Genomic DNA, 8,728 nt, shown 5'->3' on the forward strand with positions numbered 1-8,728 from the left:
ATTTCTCTGCTCTGAGACTTCTATAAGGTTACACTGGGAGTCAGCCTCAGACTAATAAGACCTGTTTCATGGGGTTATTGTGGAGATTAAATTAGACAATGTGAGTGAAAGTTTCTGGTACACAGTGGGTATTCAGGGGAGGAAGAGGGAGACATAGAAAGAAACAGGGAGATTAGTTTCCACACCACCTGAAACTAGTAGCTCAAAAAACAAAAATAGGAATTTTCTCATTTTCTTCCTTTCTTTCCTTCTTTTTTTCCCCTAAGTTTTGATTCTCTTTGGGTAGGTCTACTTTAAGTCATTTGATTTTTAAATTATACTCTTGGAATCGGGAGATTTAACTCCCCCATTTAGGACACGCTTGAAAATAAATTATAACAGTATTATTAATATGACTATTAATATACTTAATTTAGCAGTAATATTGCCTTTTGTAATTCAACTAAAATAATATTAACAACTTTTAAGGCAAGTATTAAGTGAGAAAACATAAATAAGCTTTTATTTCTTTGGTGTAACCTACAGCACCTACAGACTGTTTCTTTTTCATCTGCAGTGTTCAAAAGTGATCAGAGTACACAGTAAAAATAAACTCAATAAATTCTTCTTGACCATATTAGAAGAAGTTAAAAGGCCCTCCTATATTTAGTACTTTCTAGTCATTTTCATCACTGGTATCTGACCACCTTTGTAGATTTAAACAATAATATCAACAACACATTAATTATAGACAGAGGTGAGGGTAACAGACTAAATTAGAAGAAACTTGAAGCAGTTAGTGCCAAGAGCAAAAACAGAATATTACAGATACAGAGAATACTTTTCTTATAGCTACTGACCATTTATATTTCTTATGTCAATTACCTCTTCATAGGACATGTATTCTTATAAAGAGTTTTATTATTTTTCTTGATTCATAGAAATGCTATTTCTTCTCAACTGAACTAAACTTTTCTCTACACCAACATTCTTTCCAGGAGCTTACTCCAAATAGACTCTATTAACTGTGTTATTTTGGGCATTTACCTTTTAACTCAACTTTTCAGCAGTAAAATGAGTATGATTGTCCTCACGGCTATGAAACAATTATTAAAAATGTTCATCATAGCTCTGAGTTATAGAGAAAAGGAAAACAACACTGCAGAGCTGGTCTCCAATTTTCACAGAGGGCTACGAACACCAGTCATCAAGAACTAGTAGTGGCTGCTGGAGACAACTGAGCCACTGTGCAAAGCCCTTCTGATAAACACAGTTTCAAAAGAAAGTGGCAGAAGCAGATGGCAAAAAAAAGAAGGAAAAAGGAAACTGGGAAGAGAGAAATGCAAAAAGGAAAAGAGAGAGAAAGAATATGAATCTATTTTCTAGCTTGATAGGATTATTCGATTTTTAAAGTAATTAATTTAAACAGCAAAAATGACAAGTTCAAAGGCAAACTTAAAATTTCTCTACCTTGTTTGATAAGACATCTAATTAATTTGTATTTGCCATTTACTTTGCTATTGCAAAAGTCTTCTGCCAAAGATTTTCTTTTCTTGTTCTTCCTGGAACATCTTTCAAAAATCATGACTTCTTAGGCTAAAGCAAATGAGACTGAACAGAAATGGCTTCCAATGGATATTGGGAAATGAAGGAATTTGCCTAACTCTGAAACTCTCATTTGTAATTCAAAAAAATATTTTCCTCTGGTAGCTTGATGCAGAGTCTCTCCCAGAGTTAGTTACAGACTTTGGATCATTTTAGTCCATGCGGAGATTTCCAGATTTTAGTTTCTCAGAAGCCATCTTGCTTGGAATTGGAAACCTAACAGCAGATTGTGTATTCGATGGTCTTATACTATGTCTGGCACAATGGCTTCCAAACACATTTTAGAGTTTGATACTCAAAACCAAACTTCAGGATGCACTATGGCTGAGGTATACTTCAGGCTGTAAGTAATTTCTTACAGGTTACATAAGCTTTGAATTTCATGAACAGAGAACAATTTCTTCCTGTTGCTCATGATTCATCCTTTCTTTACGCCTGGAACATTTATTCTTTAATGATTTTTAACTACCTTCTTTTTGATAGTTTATCTCCTCTTGTACTTAACTATGTTCATTAGTCAAAAAGTTTTGTCTTTTGTCAAAAATAGTATTACTATCTCTTTTTAAAAACTTATTCATCTATTTATTCATTAAAAAAATTAACCTTCAATAATGTGTTAAACATTGTCTCCGTTTTTCCAATTTATAAATAGAAACTATTTTTCTAACATACATGCCTTACACAATAAAATATCATTTTAAAAAATATTATTTTACCTCAGGTCTATAGTATTGAAGTGATCGTAATTCTTTTTTTAAAAAAAAGATTTTATTTTAAAGTAATTTCTATACCCACCGTGGGGCTTGAACTTATAAACCCAAGGTCAGGAGTTGCATACTCTACTGACTGAGCCAGCCAGGCACACCAAATTGATCATAATTCTTGATTCATAACATAGTCTCACTATTTTTGCAAGCCCATTTTGTGTTTCTTTGCTTATTTATTTAATGATAAAATTATGCTGATAAAAACATGACCCAAAGATCTAATACAAGATCTAAACAGTTGTTAATAACATACACTGCTTATGTGCTCATCTCTATGATGACCTTTCGCCTCCCCTTACTTGAGGTTATTTACATTGTACATCTTCTCTTTCTGTATATAGTTTTATCACTTATCTGAGTTCCTGCAATGTATACTGTTATTTTTCTATTGCTTTTCATTTTATAAAAATTGTACTGAGTGGATCCATTTTGGACTCCTTTTCCTTCATTACTATGTCTAAGATATATCTATATCATTTTATAATTGTAATTTTTATGGTTCTGAATAACATTCCATTGTCTTGTTTATGGGGATTATTATATTTCTCTTTTATATGTACATACATAAGAGTTTATCTTGGGTATGGAATTGGGAGTGAAACTGACGAACCACAGAATTTGTGAATATTGAGCTTTACAAGATAAGGCCAAGATTTTTCTAGACTGATTATATTAGTATACACTTTCATCAGCAATGTAGAAGAAATCTTCTTGATTCACATACTGTTTATTCAGAAAATCTAATTTCCTGTCTTTTCTTCAGATAAATTTAGAACAAACTGGACTAAATGGAAGAAGTAAACCAGCCTGTGGTGTCTGAATTTGTTATTTTGGGGCTTTGTAGTTCATGGAGCTCCAGGCCTTCCTACTAGTAATATTTTCTTCACTTTATTTGATCACCATTTTAGGCAACATCTGCATTGTGCTTCTAATTATTGCTGACCTTCATCTTCACTCCCCTATGTACTTCCTGTTAGCCAATCTTTCATTCACTGATTTCTGCCTTTCCTCAGTCACTACCCCTAAAATGATCACAGACTTTCTCAAGGAAAACAAGACCATCTCTTTTGAAGGCTGCATGTGTCAGATTTTCTTTGGACATTTCTTTGGAGGGGGTGAGATGGTGCTACTTGTGTCAATGGCCTATGACAGTTACGTGGCCATCTGCAAGCCACTTCACTACTTCAGCATCATGAACAGGCAAATGTGCATTGGGTTAGTGATGACATCATGGATCATTGGGTTTGTGCATTCAATAAGCCAACTAGCCATGATTATAAGGCTGCCCTTCTGTAGACCAAGGGAATTGGATAGCTTTTTCTGTGATATTCCATTGGTGATCAAGTTGGCCTGCATAGACACCTCTGTTTTAGAAATGTGGATAAATGCTGACAGTGGGGGACTGGCAACCATCTGCTTCATTCTGTTGCTAATCTCTTACTCTTATATTCTGCTTTCCATCTGCCTTCACTCTAAGGATGGGGCATCCAAGGCTCTCTCCACCTGCACTGCCCACATTACAGTGGTAGTGTATCTTCAGGCCTTGCATCTTTATCTACCTGTGGCCACTCAGCATCACCTGGGTGGACAAGTTTCTTGCTGTATTTTATGCTGTCATCACATCTCTCCTAAATCCAGCCATTTATACTCTAAGGAACAAAGAAATTAAAAATGCCATTAAGAGACTATGATGTCGGCATATGGATTTCTGTATTTCAGGGTCTCACAGTATCAGAATGTCCACTGTAGGATCTCTAAATTAGCCATGCCTGTCCTGTTGCTTGGGACTGGGAAGCATTCCCCAATTCACATATGGTAATCATGTGTATCTCTAGTAAAACTTTTATGCCAATTCTATCATATTCCATAATCATTTGTTGATCATGGAATGCAAAATGATTTCCTGTCTGGAAAATTTGGCAAATCTCTACGACTATGATTTTGGTTGTGCTCAAGAATGACTTAAAATTAATAACAAGTTAATGTTACTTACTAGTATTAGTGCTGCTACTTCAACACCTTATCTTAAAGTTTTCTATTATGCTAAGCATTTCTTTGAGCAAAGCATTTCACATAGATCTCTAAATTTTGGTCAATAGGTCACTGTATTGAATGTTGCTCTTTATATTTATAAATGGATACTTAGTCTCTCAGTTGATATTTTAGCTACCTTATCTGGAGAGACAGCTGTAAAGATAATAATTAAGTATTCCCTATCATACTCAGAAAAGAAATGAATCATAGTTATAATCTGATGAGAGTATTGTCCCCTCAACCTCATATTTTAGTCGTTTGTGAAACAGTGTAATTACCTTCAGAACATGTGCTAAATTAAATACAAACATGGATATACTAACGACCTTTGGGGATTTTACTTCTTTCTATTTGTAAATGGGTTAGAAAGTTCATTATCTTTTTTCAGATAAAAATAGGGAAAAGTTTTCTGAAAGTGAGGCCCAAAAGTCTGATTTTAGAATAAATTATCCATTTAATTCACTTCAGTGTTCAGATGGCCTGTAAGCAACTGGATTATATACAAAGTTTGTGAACTGTTCATTATTACTACATACAACATAACTGAAGAGGAATGGAAGCAGAATGTTCAGCTTTAGCCCAGAAGGCTGATCTGAAGCTTGCATAGCTCCAATAAGGATCAAATATGTGCCAGTTGCTTCAGTTTTAAAAGGTCTCATGACTGCCTGTACATCTCACCAATAGTTAAAATTACTGTAAAACACCATAGAAGTCTTGCAAAAGTAGTTTAGGAGTAGAAATTTGAAGAAAACATTTGTGATCTAACACTCCTTGCATGTTCCCTCTGCCTTGAACACCAAGCATATAACCACCAGCTTCACACAGCAGAAATGCAGCCCTTTCTGCCCATGGGTTCTATCCCTGTGCTGTAACAAAAGCACATTTTGAGAGCTTGTTTGGAGGTTCTAGCAGGGGAGCGCAGCTACTCCTATACACTTGACTGAAGAATGGTTCTCCCCTATCAGGGAAGGTCGTCCTCTTCACCCAAGTGCACAGCTTTGGGAGGGTTGCACATGGAGCAGTGAGGGAGGAAGGGGACACCCGCCTAGCCAGCCAGATCAGCTGAATCAACCCTGGAGATCAATGGGGTGACAGATGTCGCAGCCAGATCACCCTCACATCCCCAAAGCACCTTTTTGCACCAAAACGTCTCAAGAATTCTTTCTTGACCATGCCCTGGAGGCCCCACATCAATAACTTTCTTAAGAATTCTTCCCACTGTATGCCTCAAAAAGGTATGCAAATTTACATCTCCTTATCTGAAATCCCTGGACCAGACATACTTCAAAGTTCCTGTTACTGTTTTTAAGTGATGAATTAAGGAGAAATTTTATTTCCAAGCTCATCAAAGATTATTACAAACACAAAACATCCTTTCCAAAGTGTCCCAAATAAAATCAAAGGCACATCATCAAAGTAAAACACTTGTGACATTAAGAATTCATTTAGGTTGTCATATTTTCACATTACTTTGTGTTTAATCATTTGCATGTTTTGATGGTCACATTAAAACATTTATTTATTTATTTATTTTTATTTTTTAAGATTTTATTTATTTATTTGACAGAGATAGAGACAGCCAGCGAGAGAGGGAACACAAGCAGGGGGAGTGGGAGAGGAAGAAACAGGCTCATAGCGGAGGAGCCTGATGTGGGGCTCGATCCCATAACGCCGGGATCACACCCTGAGCCGAGGGCAGACGCTTAACCGCTGTGCCACCCAGGCGCCCCACATTAAAACATTTTTTTAAAGACATGAAATAATGTAGTATTTTTTTTAAGTATAACCACAACTGTAAAGTAGAGGAACTTAAGAAGACAGAGACAAGTCTGCTTTGTACACAGGATGAGGTAATCTAATACCCAACACAACATGAATCTTTCCAAACAAGTTTGCTAAGACGCAGCTCCCTTAGTGTTACAAATAAAACAATCTTCTCATTTAAAAAAAAAATCAAGACGTGATTTGATTAATAAAGCCTATACTTCCCCCAGTTTTGTACTTGCTTGTCTTCATTTAGAAACTGTAAATTCATGAAAAAAGAACAAGTTTTGTTAGGGTATAAAAACTTTAGGAACAACAAATTACAAATATTCAACTTTTTAACAGACAAAAATGTTTCCTTCCCAAAATGGAAACATCCAGTAAATAAAACAAACATAATATTCTGGGTATAAAAACACTAGTAATTCCTTTATGAAAGGGGTGTATTAGGCGGTATCATTTTTTTTTTTCTTAAAGAATCTCATGACTACTTGTACACATGGGGCTCGAACTCACCACCCTGAAATCAAGACCTGAGCTGAGATCAAGAGTCAAACACTTAACAGACTGAGCCACCAGGTGCCCCAAACTTTTGTTGATCTTAAATATAAAACACTTTACCAAAAGAATCAGGCCATTATTATTTAAAGTGTACTCCTTCATCCAGTTTCCTTATCTGAGTACAAACTCATCAATTTCTGTAGAATTTTGACTACAGGACCAAAGCCACAGGAAAGGTCTAAAATATATGAAAGTCATTTGGCTGGAGAAAAGCGTTTTCTTGAGACTTGAAGGCATTCATCGCTTTGCACTGAAAAGCATTCCTCAGCAAACTTCTCCTCTACAGCCTTTAGAATAATGCACAGGATCTGGGCTCTCGGAAGGCATTGCTTCCAGCTGGAACACTTACCAGCAGGGCATCCTTGCAGGCATTCTGCATGCAATACTGCTCCAGCTCTGCTGCTGCCTGGGAGACCTTGATCCTCCCCACGCTGGCCTCCAGCAGTTGCTGCCCCACCCAGTGCTGCAGGCGAGCACGTGGGCCCTGGCCCTCAAGACAGGCGGTGGCAATGGGCTCCAAGGGCCAAGGGCCAGGCCGAGGAGTAGGCTCCAATTTCATACTGTTTTTTAAAAGCAACATGGTCTTGTGTACTTTGTAACATCCCCAAATAGAGCACCTGAAACATGAACCCTTATTTACAATAATTATTATTTCTGTGTGTGCGTGTGTGTATATGTTCTTAGTTTTTTTGTGTTTTTTATATCTCTGTACCTCAGTCTGGATGCTATCTGTTGACTTGTTTTTGAGTCCACTGATTTTTCTGTGTTCACTGTTTGTGAGCCCACTTAAATTCATAGCTTTATGTTGCTTTTTCAGTTCTAAAATATCATTTGGGTCTTCCTTAGATATTCCATTTCTTGTTAAAATTTTTATTGTTTTCTCCATTTTTTTCAACTCTTTAAGTTCTTCTTTAAAATAGTGATTTTATACTCTACTAATTTTAACAATTGAGCCCTCTGTGTTCTTCTTTTAACTATTTTCCCCTTAATTATGAGGCATATATCCCTGCTTCTTTGCATGTTCCTATTTTATGTGTTTTAGGCATTGTGTATAAAAAATCTTATAGATTTGACATTATATATTCCTCCAGAAACTCCTTACTGTTTCGTCTATCAGGCATAAAAAGTTAAAGTGTAATCACCTCACTCCAATCAAGTACTGAGCTTCTTTGAATCGGATTGTAGTTTTTAAAAGACTTAGTATACATCTGGTTTACACTTCCTCCTTGGATATATCCCTTCCAAATTTTAATTATGATTCTAATGGATCTCTTGCTTCTCAATCTGAAATATTTTAGGTGATTCAGTTTTGCCCTTCAGAATTTTTAAGATTTTTTATTTTTAAGGGATCTCTATACCCAAATGTGGGGCTCAAACTCAATCCTGAGATCAAGGGTCACAGGCTCTGCAGCTGAGCCAGCCAGGTGCCCTGTCCTTCAGAATTTTTGAGCTTAGAACTTTAGTCTTCTCCCTTTTTCTACTAGCCTCAAGAATATGGCAGATTCCTCACTCAGAAATCTATCTTAATGTTTGTCCTTTTCAATTTAATGTACCCAGTAAGAATCCATTGCAAACATAAATATTAAGCAACAATACAGGAAAAATGTAAAATATTACTGATTGTATAACCAGAAAGAATTGCAAATAGGATGTAGAGTCCTTTCATAGTCTAGCAGCGAATTTGGCTTGGTTTTCTTGTTATCAAACCAAAACATACATTAAATTAGTTTCGCAATTTCTACAGATTCTGCACACACACGCGTGCACACACATATACTTGAGACCCATAGCTTGAGCTTAAGAAAAGAGTTATACAAGACCTGTTACTAGAGGAAAAACTGTCAACAAACAATGTGGACAAAGTAATTGCTCAATAATGATATCAATCATGAAAAGATCAGATTAGTATCTATTTGACATTTAAAGAATATCTGCTTATTGAGTCATAGACATTAAGTCAGAAGTTCAAAAATTGTGCAATAAGATATGTAAATCTGTATAATATAAATATTAGATAT

The 8,728-nt window shown here is 35.9% G+C and overlaps 1 pseudogene; it reads left to right on the forward strand.

Moving 5' to 3' along the window:
* Positions 1-3,139: 3,139 nt before the first annotated feature.
* On the forward strand, positions 3,140-4,042 carry LOC148109507 (olfactory receptor 4K3-like; annotated as a pseudogene).
* Positions 4,043-8,728: the final 4,686 nt, after the last annotated feature.

This window comes from Ursus americanus, chromosome 9 (assembly GCF_024610735.1).
Source record: "Ursus americanus isolate L20-20 chromosome 9, mUrsAme1.1.p, whole genome shotgun sequence".
NCBI classification, from domain to species: Eukaryota; Metazoa; Chordata; class Mammalia; order Carnivora; family Ursidae; genus Ursus; species Ursus americanus.